This window comes from Meriones unguiculatus, chromosome 3 (assembly GCF_030254825.1).
Source record: "Meriones unguiculatus strain TT.TT164.6M chromosome 3, Bangor_MerUng_6.1, whole genome shotgun sequence".
Lineage (NCBI taxonomy): Eukaryota > Metazoa > Chordata > Mammalia > Rodentia > Muridae > Meriones > Meriones unguiculatus.
Window position 1 is genome coordinate 72,532,566 of NC_083351.1, and position 20,112 is coordinate 72,552,677.

General features: G+C 40.9%; 1 protein-coding gene and 1 long non-coding RNA gene across 6 annotated transcripts in view; one reads left to right on the plus strand and one right to left on the minus strand.

Moving 5' to 3' along the window:
* Positions 1 to 19,466, minus strand: part of LOC132653087 (uncharacterized) — a 103,403-nt gene extending 83,937 nt beyond the window's left edge. For all 3 annotated transcript variants that reach the window (XR_009590753.1, XR_009590752.1, XR_009590754.1), the window contains exons 1-3: positions 18,364 to 19,466; positions 17,061 to 17,348; positions 12,630 to 12,720 (exon numbers count right to left, since the gene is read on the minus strand). This is a non-coding gene — a long non-coding RNA (uncharacterized LOC132653087). The remainder of the gene's footprint in view (positions 1 to 12,629; positions 12,721 to 17,060; positions 17,349 to 18,363) is intronic.
* Chrm2 (cholinergic receptor muscarinic 2) overlaps positions 17,344 to 20,112 on the plus strand; it is a 164,253-nt gene continuing 161,484 nt past the window's right edge. For 2 of the 3 annotated variants that reach the window (XM_060380184.1, XM_060380183.1), the window contains exons 1-2: positions 17,344 to 17,782; positions 18,025 to 18,172. The gene's annotated coding sequence lies outside the window, so the exon portion shown is untranslated. Of the gene's footprint in view, positions 17,783 to 17,815; positions 17,902 to 18,024; positions 18,173 to 20,112 lie in introns of those variants that run through there. The other variant, XM_060380185.1, reaches the window with a different exon arrangement.

Genomic DNA, 20,112 nt, shown 5'->3' on the forward strand with positions numbered 1-20,112 from the left:
TGCAGTGTAGAACAACCAAACACAGAAAGTCATTATGCAGCTTTTGGGGAACGTTGGGGAGGGCAGGTCTGCAGGAAATTTGTCTTTAGAAGATCCCCCAAATAAATGAGGAAGTGAAGCATGCATAAGGAGAGATAAAATGATATGCAAAGCTTGGAGAGAGAAAAGTTTAAGTGACATGAATGGAGCAAAGGTTTACAAGAAGTGAGGTCAGAGACCTGATGGGTCAGTCGAGTAGTCCTTCAGAGCCACACTTCTGTACCATTACCTGATTTCTTCTTGTGCACAGTCCCTGTTGGGCAAGGAAGCAGTAAAGAGGAATGACTAAATGAGTGTACTCTGGAACAGTTAATATTCCAACAGGGGTAGAAGGTGGATTAATAAATAGTAAATAGAAATGTAAGAGAGGAGGACAATGCAGCCAGTCCTGGTAAGACCTGATAAACTAGATCAGATGGAAGGGAAGGAGAACCTCCCCTATCAGAGGACTGGGGAAAGGTCATGGGTAGAGAAGAGGGAGGGAGGATAGGATTGGAAGGGGGTGAGGGAGGGGGCTACAGTTGGGATACAAAATGAATAAACTGTAATTAATAAAAAAATATAAAATTTTTAAAAAGACACAGGCTAACAAAAACAAAGAATTATTTTAATAGTTGTCAGCACGAGAAGAAGCATTTCTAAAAGGACCATGTGATAGAAATTGAATGAAGTAAACAGGTAACTTTAGAACGCATGATCAGAGAAGTTTTTCAGAAGGACCAGTAGGTGGGCACAGTTCAGCTGATTGAGTACTTTCCTAGTACGCACAAAGCACTGAGATCCACCTCATAAATCTGAGTAAACTAGCACATGCTTGTTGACTAAGCACTCAGAGAATGGGGGCAAGAAGATTAGAAGATGGGGTGGCCTTCAGCTTCATAGGAAGTTTGAGGTCAGCCTGGGCTGCATGAGTCTCCCAATTTCAAAACAAGAAAGGTAAAAGTATAAACTTGACAGTGGAATTGACATCAGAGTATGTACATAAAATACTGAATAATGCGGTGTAGTTCTCCTTATGTGTATTCACACTCCTCTCCATCCAGTTAGGAGCATGTGACTGTGGGGAAAATCTGACCAGAGATTATTAGCTGTTGTTATTTGACTATAAGATGCTATATACCCAACTCTTGAAGGCAGCTGAACCACCGAATCTGTGCATCCATTGCATAAGGATTAAATCAGAGCCCTAATCCATCTCTGCTCATTATATCACTTGGGCAATGCAAGGAGAATGAATGTCCACAGAACAAGATAGATGAAATAGGCTTAATTGAGCCACCATTTGTCAATTTTTCATTAGTTTACTTAATTAGAACTTGGTGAGTGAGACTCGGAAATCTCCTATGTGAGTCAATTAACTTCACACAGTTCTGCAGACATCAAGGAACTGTATAATCCCAACTAGGCTTTCAGTGCAACTCACCTCAAAATAGTGTTTTTAATGATAGATAATGTACAAAAGACAATGCTGTACATAAAAGATACTACGATAATCAATACACAATATGCTTGCAAGAATATTACAAGAGAATTAGAGGAGGAGAAAATTTAGAACACTAACTCCTTCTGGTAAGCTTTGTGGAAATTCAGTAGCTGGCTATCAATTATTGAACATTGCCTTTGAACCCAAGGAGGATAGGGCAAGTGAATTTGAGGCAACCCATCAATAATACTGAAGTTTTAGGTTTTTAGAGTATGCTACCAATTAGCTTTGGTGGTAGGGGCAAAATATATTTATTGATGTATTTATGTGTTATTTTGCAAGAATACTAATTATCATGGTTTAAATTATGTCTCCATCAGTCCTAATTCATATATTGGAGTTTCAGCAACCAGTATCTCAGTATGGTGAGCTTTTGGAGGTCGTATATTTGCCAACTTCTAAAGAGAGCATTAATATGGACACTAGTCCATTATGACTGATAAAGTATAAAAAGGACACATTTTGGAAAAGTATCTGCTCCAGAGGGAATGCCATGAAAACTCAAGACAACCACCTGCCTACACACCCAGGAGAGAACCCTAGAATAAGTCATTTTCTCTTATCTTGGAAAGAACTAAATTTGTCAACAATTTGCTGTTGGTGTTCTCCAGTTCTTAAGAACTTGAGGCTATGTGTTCCTGGTCTCCAGGACCCAGCTTGTGGGACCATGTTACATCAGCCATAGAAAAGCAATGCACTTAGTCTAAATATACTTTCAGGTAATGTTTTCTGGCACAAATGATTACTAGCTAATGCCATGGTTGGTTTGTGCTCATGTAGTTATAGAGCTCACATGGAACTGAGAGGTTCAAAGATGTTCATTTTAAAGAAAACTAGAGTTGACAACCTTAACAAATTAATATTAAATGTGTACATTAAAAAGGGAGCTTAACATCAGCCAACCTCAGAATTATTAGGGCAACTGAGATGTAGAAAAAGCTTGAAGAGACTGACAGCTAAGGAAGGTTGTGTATTGTGGTTATGACCTGAGATGGCTCTGCTTCTTGGCTTTCTGAGATAGTCTTTATTGTCATTCTTTTTCAACACTCCTCCCAAGACGCTAGTCAGCCATCCACTTAGTTATGTGTTTGCCTACTTTCAACAGTTCCTTAGTTCTTATTAGGTGCTGCCCACTATTGGTTAGAAATTGGATAACAAAGTCTAAAATGTTTTAGAATTGTGACAAAAAAAAATAGTCATCACAACTGCCTGATGAAATACAATAAAACATAGCTTTTTCAACATCTAGTTTTGTAGCATAGAGGATAACTTTTTGCCAGTCTGCTTTTCCTGGTAAGAATTCATCAACTGTCAGGATGGAGCTGAAAGTTTGGCTTTTGACTAAGTAGGCTGCTATGGCCTTAAAAATAAGATTGTATCTGTGCACACTTCAAGCTTGACCTGTGATAATTGAATGAATATTTAAAAAAATATTTTATTATTTTGTATGTCTGTTTATTTTTTTCTGAAAATGTGTTCCACATGCATGCAGTGCCCTAGAGACCAGAAGAGGACATCAGTTCCCTTGGGACTCGAGTTACAGATGGTGGTGAGCCACCCTATGGATGCTAGGAATCAAATCCTATTCCTAGGTAAGAAAATTCAGGGTTTTTTTAGGTGGTGAGACATCTCTCCAATCCAGTCTTTAATCTATAAACTGTCAACATTGGGACAACTTTTAGTTAAAAGAAAAGTCTTCATATTGGGGGAAATTTTTATTTATTTATTTATTTACTTTACTATTTAATTAAGATAATCTGAAAAGTTACTTAAGAGAGTAAAGTCTCTTTTAGAGATCTCCTGTCCTGATTCACATACTCTTTTTAAAAACTGGGGTAGGGGCAAAACCGGAATGTATGACATCTGTTTTGATCTTGATCAGACTGGAGCCCCAGTCTGCACTGGCTATGCCCTCCCTGCTTGTCCTGTTGATCTTCCATTGCACTCAGGCTCCATGCTCACTGTTCCTCCTTTGCTAGGCTTGCTCCCTAGGCAGTTACAGCCTTGCCCACGGCTTCAATTACCACCCAGGAGCAAATGACTCACAAGGTTATATATCTAGCTTAGACCTTTATTTTGAGTTCCAGATCTATATTTTCAACTGTCTCCTCATCAGCCCTTCTTGTTTGTCTCAGAGTTCCTTCAGATTCAATGCACTCACCATGATGCCTCCTCCTGAGGAGGAGTTTGTGGTTTTCACCAGAGGCACCACTGTTGTAGGTTGTTATCCTTAGAATCTTTTCTAGCAATCATTTCTGTTCTTCACCAAACTTCAAAAATATTTACCATCACTTCTTCTGAAATCACCATCTATTTTTCACCTTCACAGCCATGGACAGAGCTGTTCCCATTTATTATTTGACTTTGGCTTTAGCCATGATCATGTCTTCCCTCTGTGGCAAAACATGGAGTTTTTTAATATTCATTATTGCAGACCTTCATGAAACTCACTTGAATCCTCCATGGATTGTACTGCTTTTGTTGACTTTCTACATTCCTGCCTGCCTGATGCCCCCTTTCATGAAGACTGTGGGTCTCATATACTTTTGGTTGTGAGCTTAGCCTTTAAAGGCTGAGCCATCTCTCCAGCCCATTGTGAGTCTCTTTACTTCACTTGCATTACTTTTTCTACTACCTGTGTTCTCTCTTACCAAAGACCATTTGACTGGCCATTTTCCTTTTTCTAACAAACCTTTCTTTTTAGTGGTCACCTGATTAATTTATACTCATTTTTTAATATTAACTCAAATTTAATTCCTCCAGCAACCCAGTCTTGAATTTACAGGCAGATTCAAATTGGGCTATTTTATGATTTTACTGTAAGCTGACTTTTATTCCATTCCACTACCACAGTTATAATTTTCCAGTGAGGATTAAAAATCATCCCTAGGGTTCTCCTTGTTGCTTAGCTTCTTTAGGACTAAAGATTTTAGTATGTTTATCCTATATTATATGGCTAAAATCCACTTATAAGTGAGCTTATACCATGTGTGTCTTTCTCTTTCTGGGTTACCTCACTCAGGATGATCTTCTCTAGTTCCATCCATTTGCCTGCAAATTTCATGAGTTCCTCATTTTTAATTGCTGAGTAGTATTCCATTGTGTAAATGTACTACCGTTTCTGTATCCATTACTCAGTTGAGGGACATCTAGGTTGTTTCCAGCTTCTAGCTAGTGGGAGAAGACAGGGAACAGGACAGGAGGCTACCACAGAGGGCCTCTGAAAGACTCTATCCAGCAGGGTATTGAAGCAGATGTTGAAGCTCTTAGCCAAACTTTGAGCAGGGTGCAGAAAATCTTAGGGAAGAAGAAATAAAGAAAGACCTGGAGGAGACGAGAGCTCCACATGGGGACCAACAGAGCCAAAAAACCTGGGCTTAGGGGTTCTGCAGATACTGATGCTCCAACCAAGGACCATGCATGGAGAGGACATAGACCCCCTGCTCAGATGAAACCCATAGACAGCTTAGTTTCCTAGTGGTTTCCCTAGTAAGGGGATCAGGGGCTGTTTCTGACATGAGCTCAGTGTCCTGCTCTTACCTCTCACTGGGTGGTACAGCCTTGCCAGGCCACAGAGAAAGATGATGCAGCCAATCCTGATGAGACCTTATAAGCTAGAGTTAGATATTAGGGGAGAAGAACCTCCCCCATCAGTGGACTAGGAAAGGAGTATAGGAGGAGAAGAGGAAGGGAGTGTGGAACTGGGAGGAGAAGAGGAAGGGGACTACAGCCTGGAAACAAAGTGAATAAATTAAAATAAATAATAAATAAATAAAAATTAAAAAATAAATTTCCAATGAAATTGTGTACTTAATATTGTAATTTGTTTTACCTAATGTTTTATTGTAGGTATCTTTTCTATGATAAGGAATATTGTGATTGCATAATAAATGTTTGTTATATCAATGAAACAAGATCTGGCAGTGTTTTGTGGTCTGCTAATTATTGTCTCAATCTAAAATTATGACATCTCTAGGTTAGGGAGATGGCTTAGTGGGTAATGAATTTGCTGTACTTGTTTGAGTCCACAGACTCTCTGATAGCATACATGTTGTATCACAGTACTTCTATGGAAAGACAGGAGGTATAAACAGGACAATTCTCAAAAGCTCAAAAACCAGCTAGAGTGTTGTATGCTGTGGCAAACACCAAGGAGAGACTGTCTCAAACAAGATAGTACAGGAGGACCAATAACCAAGTATGTTTCCTTATCTTCATACATACAATATGAAAAGCTCATGTCCATATCACACACAGATAGGAACATGTACACACATGTGCATAAACATCATAGCCATCATAGCACACACAAGTGATAACTATGATTATGGTATAAATATGGTAACAAATGACTACTACACCTAAAATAATAATTTTACAGTTAGAAATAATTTAGTCTTTGAATCTGCATGTCAAGGTAAGAGTTTTATATACTGGTTAAAAGATCTATCATGTTTTAAACCATTACCATATGAAGAACTGGAAAATATTAGGTAAGAAATAGTGAAAACCATCAGCATCATCCTGAGCCATGACCTACATCCAGGTTGGTTCAGAGTTGCTTGGCACTATCTTGGTGCGTGCATGCTGTCAGCTAAGAGGCTTGACCCATTCTCTTTTCTCTATAATAAATATTCTTCCACCTTAAGTTGCCATTACTCATTCATAATATCATCTAATTTTGCATCAACTGCAGATTTTGGGTCTCAGGTTTTCTGATAAACTTTTTAAGTCAGAAGAGAATAATATGAAAAAGCCACTTCTGGCATAAACAGTAAAGTTTTCTCCCATCATCTGACCACATACCCCTTGGTGGTTAGTGGAACCTACCCAGTGGTCTACAGCTGGACTGCTGGCATCCCAAATCTTATTGTGAATTTAGAGGAAGAGCAGAACCTAGAAGTTTCTCAAACTGATAATGAAATACTGAGGACTGAGTCCATCAGTACTAATGATTGCTCAGAAACAGACCTAATTACATAATCCTGTCCCATTGCCCCATTGAGTGAACTATGAGTACTTGACAAGCAGCATAATGTATTATCATTTTTAAACTTCTTTGTTTGCCTGTGAATTTTATGATAATTATTATTATTTGGTCAGTATCCTTCTTACCTTTCTGCAGGAGGCTCACAGAGACGTACTCTGTCGCGGTTTACCTGTGTTTTTTGCATATGTGCCATGCATGCCATAGGAGAGGCACTAAATGTGCTAAGTGAGAGAATGAATAATTCATGGTGGTGAACTCGAACTCACTTTTCTCTGAGTGAGTTTAGTTTATATGTTAAGTCTGCATTATTGCTGGTCTATAAAGTCTGGCCATAAGGAAGAGTAGTATTGGTTAAGGCAGAGTCAGCAGGCAAAGGGACCAGTTCAGACTTGAAAAGCTCACAGAAGCTGCATGCCATGTGCATCACTAGATCAAAGATAATCCAGCACTGTGGCTCCTATGGTGTTTAGCAAAGCTGAGATGAGGAAACTCAATAATGGCCAAAATGCTACTTCACAACAAATGTTTGTTTTTCTTTTTAAGTTTTATTTTATTTTTTTCTCAGTTTGGCAAAATCACTCCCTACATCTCAAGAGGTCTTACTCCCTGGCCTATTCACCCTGAGTGTCCTCTCTCCAAGGTACTGACTCGAAACTTAAAACAATGTACTGTCCCTAGTGCTGAATGTTTGGTGGCAATGAGCCACTTAAAAAAAAAATTCTCTTCTCCCTCTCCCAGAAGGGGTGTTGTCATCACTGTCCGTGACACGAACATCTGAAAAACACTTGGCAAACCATGCTACAAGTAACTTAAGGCATCTACCTGGAAACCAGGTCCAAGGATCATTTCTGTGGGATTCCAAACTATACAAATTTATAATCTTAAATTCATAATTAATAAGTCAGAAATAAACTTCACTGGGCTAAATTCAAGTTTGAGAAATAACTGTATTTTTTTTTCTGCAGACCCTAAGAGAACAGTGATTTCTTATATTCTGGCTGGAATAGTTATATGCTATCCCAGGTTGATAGTTTCTTCAATACTGTCAATGACCAGCCTTTTTATATCACTTCGCTCACATTCAGCTAGTAGCCTGCAACACCTAATTTTAACAACACCTTAAGTTACGTTGAGCACATACAAGTAATTTATCTGCTTTATAGTTAACTTTTATTTGTCATTTAATTTTGTGTGTGCCATGTATGATGACATAACCACAGTTTCCAGGGATTAAAAATGTAGAGGTATTGGAGGAGGCACTATTCTTCCTACTAGATTTGTTAAATGGAATCATTTCAGATAATAAAATAACGATAAGACTACGCAAAATAACATAATGGATGGGCAGTTTTTGTCTTTAAAATATGCATTTATGCTTATCTCAGCCCAGGAATATAGCAAAATTTCTCAGTCGTCTGAAACCGTATAGAATGCAAAGATGGCTGCAGTGTCTATTTGGTAGATAAGGAAAATAAAACATGGATGAATTAAAGTGGTTTATTTAAGGGTATATCCTATAGAATAATTCAAAGTATGATTCAGGTCATGTTCTGTTTTACATACCTAGGGCACTTTATATTTGGAAAGCAAGTAGAGCAAATTGATAAGTGGTTAAACCTCATTAATTCATAAAGAAAAAAAGCACAAATTTGAATAACTGACATAGCTTGAAACTATAGACTGTGTGCAGTGTGTGTGTGTGTGTGTGTGTGCGCACTAGCAAAGTGAGCATTACTATAAGTATGGGCTGTGAAGTCCTGTGTGACCTAGTTACAAGAAGCGAGCATCCTCGGGTGTGTGGCTGGGTACATACCACCTATTCATACTTTTGTAATAGGACAGTATGTGTCAAGTTGAGCCTTTTTGCGAGATGCTGAAGTTCAGCATATCAAGCTCACCTCATTTCCCAGACATGCACACATATTAGGCTTGTTTGAAGAGTTATTTTTAAGTGAGCTGAGATGGCCAGTGTTGAAGTAAAACATGAGCATTGGTGATGGGCATTAGATTTAGGAGGTGAATGGTGACTTGATATCTACCCTTAAATAAACTCTCTTCTAATCTATGCTGCTTGGAATTGTTAGGGAGCCACTCTTGCCTTTACGTCTGACTGAAAGCTAACCAAATAATCCTCATGTTTATACACAGTCACACAGAGGCCTTAAAATATGCTGTCTTACTGGTAGTGTCATGCTTTGTAAAGCAGGCGTGGAAGATGCTATTTATATCTTTAATAAAGCATTTGGATTAATTTGTATGGTTCACTGTGGATCCCTTTGGAGAGAGACTGGGCATGGTGGTTTAGATTCTGACCCTTATCCTCAGTGGCTAACCTGCCAAACATTTCAATTCTCTCCTCAACCCTGTCACAACACACCCAGACTATTTTGAGTACATTCTTCTCCTTTGTGTTATCAGGTTTCTAAAGAAGTTGAAGTGCCACTACACAGGGGAGAAAGTAAGCAAAGAGAAAGACATAGATGCATTTTCATAACTATTTTGTTTTTAGTGTCTACTTTTTCTAAAAGCAAAATGCACAATGGGCTTATGGAGTGCATTTGAGCAGATTAAACTTTAACTTTAGTATGAGAGCCATGCTGTAGTTTTCAGAAGCTTAACGATGGAACACAAAGCAGCAATGGCTCATTGTCTTTCCTTTACAACTCTTAGTTTCTTTGCTTGTACCTTCTGTGGGTGTACTTCGGGGTTGATATAGAGAAAGTTTTCCAGTGGTGTTTTATGGGTCATAAGCAACAGCTTCACCAGAGCATCAAATATTCCTTAGTAGATTGCCTTTCCACTAATTTCTTCCCAACCACAGTATTGTCTGTCTGTCTATCTATCTATCTATCTATCTATCTATCTATCTATTTCTATATCTCTCTATTTCTCTATTTGTTTCTATATATCTTTATCTCTCTTTTTCTATATCTCTATCTCTCTATTTCTCTCTATATCTATTTATCTTTGTCTTTTTGTGTGTATCTCTCTTCTTTTCTCTTTCTTTCTGATGAAATGATACAATGATTTAAATGTATTTCTATTTTTATCATTTCTGTTTATCTTTTAGTTCAATGCTTTTTAGTTCAAAGGTACATTCACTATGTGTAGCTCCAGCTTATAAACAAAAGTTCTAATTATAAATTCTATTAGGAATAAAGAATAAAATAAGAAATTTTGTTGATTCTCACATTTCAAACAGTCATGTCATAGTAAAAAGAAGATGTAGAAGCATGAGATTTTTTAAATATTTGTGAATAATCGAGGGCCAAAGAGGTGGTTCAGGCCACTTAACTCACTGCTGTCCTAGAAGACCTGGGTTCAGTTTCCAGCACCCACAAGTTATAACTATCTGTAACTGTCTGTAGCTCCAGTTTCAGATGATCTGATGACTTCTTCTGGACTCCAGCGGCACTTCATGCCTATGATACACAGACATATAGGCAAAACACCAATATACAGAAAGCAAGATAAATTAATCATGATAGGCTAGGGTCAGATAGAAGGGGAGAGGCACAGGAGAAGAAGAGGGTGGGAGGTGGGATTGGGAGGAGATGAGGGAGGGGGCCACAGCCAGGACACACAAAAAAAAAACAAATTGTAATAAGTAATAATAATAAAAAGAAAAAAATCAATGAATAAAGTATTTAGGTTAACATATGTAATAATTTAAAGGCCCAAATGTTAAACTCAAGATGAATACCACTTTTAGCCGGTCATGAGTTTTAGAACTCTTCCATGAGAATTAGCATGTTTATAGTGGGATCTTGAAAAATGTCTTCTACTTGAAAATTGCCAAGTTATAAACAAGTACCTACATCATACAAAGTTGAAATTCAATGAACATACACAAAACTGGCTTGGCCATTGGGAAAAGAGCCCATGTGCTTACAGCCTGAGTCTAGTGACCACGCCCCAAATTAAAGACCCGATTTGGGTCAAGATACTGTTCAATAATAAGTTAAGAATAGATAATCTAACCATCAACAAGTACAAGGTCAAAACTTATGGCTGATATTACCTGGTAAATATACAATACCTCCTAGAAATGAGAAACATTTGAGCAATTGGGCATGAGTGAATGCTAATTTTCCAGTAAGGATTGGGAACCATTTCCAAATTAAGTGATGAGAAAGGAAAACTGAATTCCTCCTATGAATACATAGATTTTAATTTATGCTGTCTTAGTATCATCCGCATTTAGACATAGCTGCACTTGTTATGAAAGAATGGAGAGATAGGAAAACCTGGAGGGGACAGGAGCTCCAAAAGGAGACCAACAGAGCCAAAACCTGGACCCTGGGGTCCATGCAAAGATTGATAGCCCAACCAAGGACCATGCATGGAAAGGACTTAAAATCCCTGCTCGGGTGTAGCCCATAGACTCAGACTCCAAGTGGGTTCCCTAGTAAGGGGAACAGGGGCTCTCTCTGGCTTGAACTCAGAGGCAGGCTTTCTGATCACCTCTCCCTGGGGGTGGAGGAGCCTTGCCAGGACACAGAGTAAGATGATACAGCCAGTCCTGATGAGATCTGACAGGCTAGGGTCAGATAGAAGGAGAAAAGGACCTCCCCTATCAGTGGACAGGGGGAGGGGCATAAGGGAAGAAGATCTGAGGGAGGGTAGGATTGGGAGGAGACAAGGGAGAGGGCCACAGCCAGGATACAAAGTGAATAAATAGTAAAAAATAATAATATTAAAAATAATTTTAAAAATTGTTGATGATTTTAGGACCCAGGGACAAGCAATTGTTTTAAGTACTTTCTGTGACAAAAGCCCAAGGTAGTCCTCTGTTTCAGAGTAAGAATTTCATTCTTTTTCATTGATAGTTGGTCAAGAATAAAGGGTAACTAGAATTTATAGTTTATACAAGAGCTGTTGAACATAAAAGTAAACAAAGGGAATGAGACAGTATTTATGGCATGACTTGGAATACAATATTCATTTTCTGCCTAAACAGAATTCCCTAATATACAACCATAGTTGTTAATAGTCTTATGATAGATATTATTTTTAATAAGGAAGTAACTTGAATGAAAAGGGTGAGAATTTGAAAAGGAAAATTGCAGGTTAGCCCTAAGCAAGCTTTTGTAGACTTCCTTCCTTCTTTCTTCTCTGACGTTGAACAGGCACTGATATCGACATGATATGTTGGCATAAAACTGTGCCCAGCACCAATGTTCTTAGAGACTGAGTGGCTCATCTACCACTTTCACCTTACATTTCTAGTCCTTTTCCATTTTCATTCTCTCATGTATGACTGTTAGTTAACTCTGGGACAAAATGAAGAGAAACTAAATAGAATATTCTGAGGGATAATCAGGCAAAGGGGAGGTACGGATGACGTTCTAACTTTTTAGTTCATTCTGCGAACAACTACTCCAGGTTTTAGTTATTTTGCTCCCATCCCCACTGCCATTATATAATCAGAACAAACTATAACAGCCATACCTAATTGTTTTTTCAAGAAATTGCAGAAACACTCTTGTGTTGAAACCCTCATTGCTAAATAAGTAGTCAGCTTTTTACTTCTAAAACACAAAACTTTAAAGTTAATAAACAAAAGAGTCATATAGAAAAGACAAAAAATATACCCTAAAGCAAAGCGCCTTGTGTAGGGAGTGCAGAAGTGCCTATCCTATCCTTGACATCATTACTAAGTCACTGGAAATTAGACCACAGTACTCAATGAACAGTATTTTACCTGTCTTCTCTGACTGCTATAAAACATGAGCCTGAGATTTGCTGACATTGGCTACTGACAATGTCTCAAACTTTGGCTACTTTACTGATAAATAATTTGAATATTTAAATGTTTTTTTGACTTCAATAAGATCACACCTATCCCAAGCTTTCACACACACACACACACACACACACACACACACACACACACACAAATATATGTGTTAGATGTCATCCCTAGAATCAGCTTGATGTACAAGTGGCATGGCCTCTTTCTGCAACCTCCATGTATTAAATGAAATATTTTATCTAAGGTTCCTATTTTTTCATTTCTTTTCAGTTGGATCTAAAAACTGTTGATGGTTTCATATCATTGATATGCAAGAAATTACTGAATGTTATTCACTATTTTGTTAAACTTAGTGTCAATACCTTAAATCCAGTTGTGGCAAGCTTCTGCAAAACACTCTTTCCCAGAGATTCCATCTGATATTCTCAGACCAGCTCATTGCACTTCATAGCACTGTTGAAGCAAAGCATATCAATAGCATCTTGTTTATACAAAACTGTTCAATAAGAAATATTTTCCACCAAGCCATAGACATTGTGTATCCCATATCTGGCATCAATAACACAAGAGTACATCCTGTCTGCTGTGGAGTTCTCAGGGTAGTTGCTGAGCAGTAATCGCTGAAGACATTCAATGATTACCAATACATGTTTATCCAGCATCCTTTTATAATTAACTCTCTTACTCAGGTATCGTTTGTCAATGAAGGAAGACGTAGAGATTGGGCACACGCATTGTCCTAGGGCTGCTTCATCCTCTTCTCTGGAGATTTATAAAATGTTGCCCTTGAGACCTCTTACGAATGAGGTTCTTAATCAACAGATGCAGTCACCTTGTGGATTAAATGAGGAAGAAAGAACATGTTCAGCCTGACTCTTTTGGCACAGTAAATCAGGGCATGCCTTAGTGATTGTTTCCTTAGGCACTCTACTAGGTGAAAGAGTGTTCCTACACTGAAAAGATCTGCATGTGGTAGTATTACTGAGTATACTCAGTCGAGTCTAGCTTTGCAAAATGTGCTTTTCTGTGTGAAAGCCATCTCAGTCGCTCAGTTTAGTGAGGAAGATTTCTCATACTGTGTGGTCCCTAAACATGTCCCTTTATCCTGGATTAGCATCTCAAGTTTTCCCTTGATGGCCCATGGCCAATTTAGGAAATTTGTCTGTTATATGAGCTGAGAAAATCTGTGTTCCCATGAGTAAGAGATTAGTTAGCTCAAAATTCTACAGGAAGTAGGGGCCCCTGTAGACCAAGTTGGTGTTAAGTATTACTGGAAGACTCTTTCCTGTATGGAGCAACTGATTCAAATCATCGAGGCATCTTCCTTATGCATAACACAAGAGCAGGAATCTCCCCTTTGAACTCCTTAGAATCTTAGCTCTACATGAAATTCCAGCATCCAACTTAGACTTCAGGAAGAGGAATTTAAATTGCTTGTCAAAAACTATGCTTGGAAATGTATGCATTTGGAGCTCCTCTGCCCCTGTCTTCGGGGATTACCTTTCTAAGTGGGTCTTCAGCTTTGTCTCCTGGTGGGAGGGTTGCATACAGACTAAATGCCCCTCTGAGCAGCCATGCACCCCACCTGTACGTTTCTGTCTGCCTACTGAACACTGAATTTTCAGCAGCTGCTTAACATTTTGAAGCCTGGTGCACCCCCACCCCCACCATTTCCTCCTTCTTAATATTTTCTCTTTGGAACAGAACACTGTATTTTAAATATTTTAGACTCAGCATCAGTAAATGTTTTCAGGCTTTGGATAACACTATCAAGGCTAAGACAGGATGAGTTTAAAACATCTGTGATGCCAAACTTCAAGGAATAGGAAAAAATAGCAGAGTATTGTTTGTCAGACTGTCAGTAAACACTGTCACTCGGAATCAGACCCATTTGTGTGTGAACACTTCTGTTGCCGGCTATGCAAAAGGATGAGAAAAGGACATCATCTTTTCTAGCTGAAGAATAGAAGCTTTTAAATTACTCTCTGGAAGGGTTTTTAGGAAAAATAAATAACTCTGAGAAGAATGGCATGCCTATTGTGGGGCTGTTATTAAGATTTTAAAACAACAGAGTTACTGAAAAGCCTATTTCAAGAGGTGGCTGTCACCAGAAGACCCACTTTGAACCCACGAATGTTATGTTCCAAACTGAAGCATGGAAAAGATAATTTTCTTAGGTGTACATCCAAGGGATTAGGATGTTTTCCTCAACCTCTAAGCTGAGTGGTCCCATGTTCACCTCGTGAAATAGCAGTATGAGTGAGAGACTGGGAACCACAAGATATACTCTGGTTCATTTTCCTCCCATAGGTAAAGTCTTCCCTTGTATTTTTTTCATGTCGCTGAAAATAAAAAGGTGGGTGGGGGGGGGGCAAATAGTATGACTGCCATACCACTAGGAAAACACCAGAGCTCAACTCATCATCCTCTTCATCCACTAATAACAAGAGGATGCAGATTTGTGTATCTAATTGTTGAAGTCTTGCACTGAAATCAACATCCCCAGAACTGAGACTCAATCGGATCCCTTCTTCTTATGTTACTGGTGACCTTATTTATAGTCTTATTCAAAAGTGAGCTTTCTCAAAGATTCAAAGTCATACCCTCCAGGCATTGGTGCTCTTCATTGCACACCTATCCCTGGTGTTATAAGGAGGTACATAATGAAGTTTGTCTTCACAAGTGGAAATTACTAATTTATTAGAGTGCTTTGAGGTGGAAAATAGTCATGCAGATAAAGGAAAACCCACAGATGCATTCTACAAAGTCTTTAAAAAGCACTTTTGAAAATGTTCCACACCAAGAGTTACTAATAAATGCAAACGCTATATTCCTGGAGTGAAGGAACTCTCTTTTATCTCAGAAAGTGAACTTGCTTAAGAGATGAAAATAAAATGCTCAGAAAATATACAATGATTTCCTGTACAGAAAGAAACTAGAAGGGGGAAAGACTGAGGCTCCCAGGGGCCAATGTGATGATGTATTATGTTTAACATGCATCTTGCATCACGCTGGTGGATAGCATCATTGGTTATGTTGGCAATGCTCCCTGATAAACACTTTCAAGGAGGTCACAGGCATGACCCAGGAATCAGAATCCTTAAATCTTAACTGACACTTTGCAAGCCTAGTTAAATTTTCTTATGCAAATAAATAAATAAATAAATAAATCTCTTGAGAACTTTGCAGCAATTAATTATTTCTACTGTTCTATTTGACACAAATCTAGAAGATATCAATGAACCCACTCTATAGCCTAAAATGTTGACATTCAGAATGGTTAAGTAATTTCTCCACATCACACACTAAGCGGCAGAGATACAAGTATACACACTAAAGTTGCTTTCAGTGATGACTTAAGAGAAGAAAATGGGCATGCTTACTGAAAGCGCCACTTCTGTTTGCAGCTCCTCACAAAAGCCTGAGACAGTTGTGAGCCTTTGCTTGCTATTTATTTCCCTTCGTGGAATAGGTAGATCCTTTTAGGAAAAAAAGCATTCATGATGGGAAAAAAAAAAAAAAAAAAAAACAGAACCAGAGTACAGACCAATAAATGACTGGGTTTTCTTACTTGTTACTGGCCAAGAATTCAGTATTTCTTTTTTTTCAGCCCAGTTTCAGTGTGTGTGTTTGTCTGTGTGTGTAAGCATGCATATATGTACAAATAATAATAATAAAAAATAACCTCAGGCACATTATGGCAATGGGGGTTTCTAAAGGCTTTTTAGAGATAATGTCAAATGGAATGACTGTGAACTTATTTTCAAGAGTACCTGATGAAGAAAATTAAAACAAAACAAAACAAAACAAACAAACAAACAAACAAACACCCAGATATTTGCTACCAGAAACCCAGTGCTGGGGGAGGCTGAGGAGAACGAAGTGCAGAACCGCCTTTCTTAAACAGCTCCTGGTGGAACGCCTGCGCGGCTATAGAGGGCAGAGACGAATATTGCCATCCTTTGTACAAGGATTGCTTTAATCAAGCAAAATTGAATTTGTGCCACTCCTGCTTAGACACAGCTGCAGAATTTTCATTTACCAATGAATTTATATTGGTGTATATTTATCATCTTGATGGTCAACCTTTGTCTGTGCAAGAGCTTTGTATGGCTGTTTCTTCTCAAAGATGAGAAACTTAGGTAGTAAAGGAACCGTGGCTTCATCATTCTGTGTGCTTTTCAGCACCCGGCCAAAGAAAGGGTAACAAGACTGAGCTGAATCTTACTCATAATAAACAGCAATTTCTCTGTTTCTGTAATCAAAAGGTGATATGTCCCATTATTTGTTATTTAGCTTAACGTTTCAACTATTTCTTCTTTAATTGTATTTGAAAATAAAAACCACATCATGCGACACATATTTATGTCATCACATACAGCATTCCTTATAAAAAGTAAGTGTTGTCCTCAAGCACACTTCAGAATAATCACACCATCATATTATCAAAGTCTATACTTTAAAATAATGGCTAAAATTTGGGAAAATAAATTTTTATTAATAAAATTAAAAGTAGTCCATGCTTTGCACACAGAAAGTTCATATCATTAGTTTTCTCCATAGGCACCTAATCTGCCTCCCAACAAATTTCGGTGGACTAGTACTTCCCCTTAATTGACGGAAAGCATAAACATTGACTTGTGTGGGGAAAAAAGAGCAAAGACAGATAAACAAAACTTAGTGTTTTTTCTAATATATTAGTCAACATCCAAAGAGATAAACAGTCTGAGCCCTTCACCATGACTATCTAGTTAGTACAAAGTACACTGCATTTATTCTAACATTGTCCCCACCTGGAAACACGGGGCTTAATGTCTTCTGCAATCAACAAGCCTTCTTCCAAAAGCGCCCTGTCACCTTTGTAGCAACCGGGCACTTGCTGGTTGGGGCTTAGGAGTGGTCGTGGTGATTGCAAAGGTTGAGGTGTAAAAACTGCAGATGGAGAGGTGGGCTCCGGGGATGGACGTGGAGAGATGTAGAAAAGAGCTGGGAGAGAAAGCTGTCATATTTGCACGGAAGAACCGCCAAATCAGAGCGCAGGGAAGATTTCATTGGAGGAACCCCTTCAACGGCAACTAATCCTGTCAGATGGAAAGAAAATTGTAAATGCTCTCTCCAGAAACTGTCCGCCCATCGCCGCTCTAATCGAACACAAACGCACAAATAGAGACACCACTCTCACTCTGCTGCTACACACAGCGGGTGAGGGCGCGGAGACCCTGGGAGCAGGCGCGCGGGGCACACACACACACACACACAATCTCGCACACACGCACAAGCGCGCACACGCACACACGCACACGCCAGCCTGCGGTGCGAGCTTGGCCAGAGCCCTGAAGTCGCAGATCCCACTAGGAAATCGCCAGAGGCGCTGGGAGAAGTGGCTGAGCGAGGCTCCCAGACACTAATTACTACTTCCTGGCACTCGGGTGAAGAAATGCAACCCGCCCAGCTCTTCGCCTTATCCAGGTCTCCTTTCTATTTCGGTGTCCACAGTCGTCTCCCTGAAAGCCAGGTTTGAAAGTCTTATTTGCCTGTCTTTGGGGGTGTGATGTTCAGGGTGGTGGCAGAGTCATTTTAACTCCGGTCTGAACAGCCTACTGGGTTCCAGCCCAACTAAGTGAGAGGATCCACGTAAGGCGCCCCTCTCAGCCTTCCCGGAGACTTGGGGTCCGCAGTCTCCCTCCTCCGCTCCCCCTCCCCCGTCAAAGTGCAAGTGCGGCGGCGACAACTAATCTTTCGCTTTTCTCTCACAAGATCCAGGGAGAAGGCGAGCAGGCGGCCAGCTGAGGACTCTTTAGCCGTGAGGCTCGCGCCGGAGCGGGTTCAACCTGAGCCCGCCAAAGGCTCCTCGCTTCGGCCAGACTCGACCAGAGCAGAGCCCGGACCACTGAGTCAGCGACAGGTAAAGACACTGCTATACCGCCTGGTTCTCCAACCGTCCGCCAAGGGCCCCGGCACCCTGCTGCTCCTCTCAATCACCCGACCCTGGCCGCAGAGGGTCTGGGTTTGGAGGGATTGCTTGGCGGTCCCTGACACGTGCAGGTTTTCCAATGGAAACTTTGGCATCTGCGGCTTACAGGAGAGGACACGTACCTTGGCGGGTCTGAAAGAAGGGGGGCTTCAGGGCTGGGGCAGCGGAACCACCGGGGTCGCTCAGTCCAGGGGAACGTGGCGACAGCCGCCTGTGAGCGGCGCTGCCCAGGCTCTGTCTTTGAGCTGCCGTCCCCTCTGCTGTCACCGACCCTCCTCCTTCCTCTTCATCCCCCCACCCTCTACATTCCAGATGCTGCTGTGGGAAAGGCAAGTAGAGCTCAGTCTCCCCTGCTCAATCCCTCTTCGATCTAGCCCCCTAGGGTCTGAGCATTTCGGGTGGAGGCTCCTCTCGCCCCACTCCACCCCGTCCTCTGACTCTGCCTCGGGAGAGAACCTTCCCTTGCGGGAGACAGGTTTGGTGATGAGGTCCCCGGATCTTGGTAAAAGAGCTGGGATGGGGGATAGGTTTGGGAACGTTCCCAGGAAGAAAGAGAAGAGAGCCCCTGCAAGCCAGTTTTCCTCTGCCGGTGCAGAAAGGCTGAATGTCCACTGTGGCTGAGGAAAAAGCTCCAGCCCGGAGCTGGTGAGGTCTCAGATGCTGCCAGAGCCTGGCCTCCCAACTCATGGTGGGTACTGGACCACACTTCAGGTCATAGGTGAGGATAGCTGTGCTGCAAATGACCTTTGCTACTGGCACCTGCGGAGCTGGGCTGTCACCACTAACTTGTGGCTCTGGGAGCCTCTGAGGTGCGGTCTAAACCCAGGTGCAGATTAAAAAAAACAAAAACAAAAACAAAAACAAAAACAAAAAAAAAACCCTCAGAAATTCCACCTGTGCGCTTCACCCATCCATGGCCCTGGAATTTCACAAGTCTAGCAGGCAGGGAAGCTTGTTTTGCAGAGTGCTCCAGGGGCAAGAATTCATCCAAATTATTGAGCTACCAGGGGGTGGGGAAGGGATACACTCTGCCTCTGCCCTTCTTCAATATGCGCGGCTCCCTTTCTTTCTCTGGTCCTTCTGTGCCCCCAAGGCTCCTCTGAGTCACAAAATAGTCCAAGGGAGGGTCGCCAGGTCTTTGAGTCCCTTTCTGCGATGCGGACTCAGGAGCTTGTGTGCAAATACCCGCGGAGAGAAGCACTCACTGCCAAGAGGTGGGAGGAGGGCAGAGAGATGGACAGAGACGCTTAAGGCGAGCAGAACTGCCCGCTGACACATCACCCAAGCTGCCCTCTCATGTCCTTGTGTCACTTCACAGTCCCTGCGAGCTTGTTCCTGCAATCCCACTGCTCCAAAGCTTCCCACAGCGGGAAGACCCTTGCTCCTACACTCCAGGTCCGGAATCTCCCACACTGACCTTACATTCCTCTCTACTCCTTTCTTTTCTTTTTCTTCTTCTCTAGTTTTGCTTTTCTTGCTCTTTATTTTGCGCTGGGTGGCAGTGGGTATATGGAAATCTTACGACGTTCAGTCCCCGTGGCACAAGCAGCTGGTGACACAAACCCACATCCCAAAGCTCTGCTATTCACGCATTAGTGCTCCAGCGCCCAGACACCTTTGGGCATTCCCCCAGCATCTGCAGCCTTGGCCATGTTTGCGGAGGCTTTTGCCTCTCCAGCTGAGTGGAGAGGAGAGTTGCGCCTACTCTCTAGAGAAACCCTATGACAATCAGACAGATCTTGGAAATTTGGAGTGTGGTGGCGAGGCTGTGCTGGTGCCGTTGAGACAGGTGGGCACTCCTGAGGTGCAGCTGGAGGTGATTTTTCTGCCCCAACACTGGGTGTCTTGCAGCTTTTTCCCAACCTGCACAG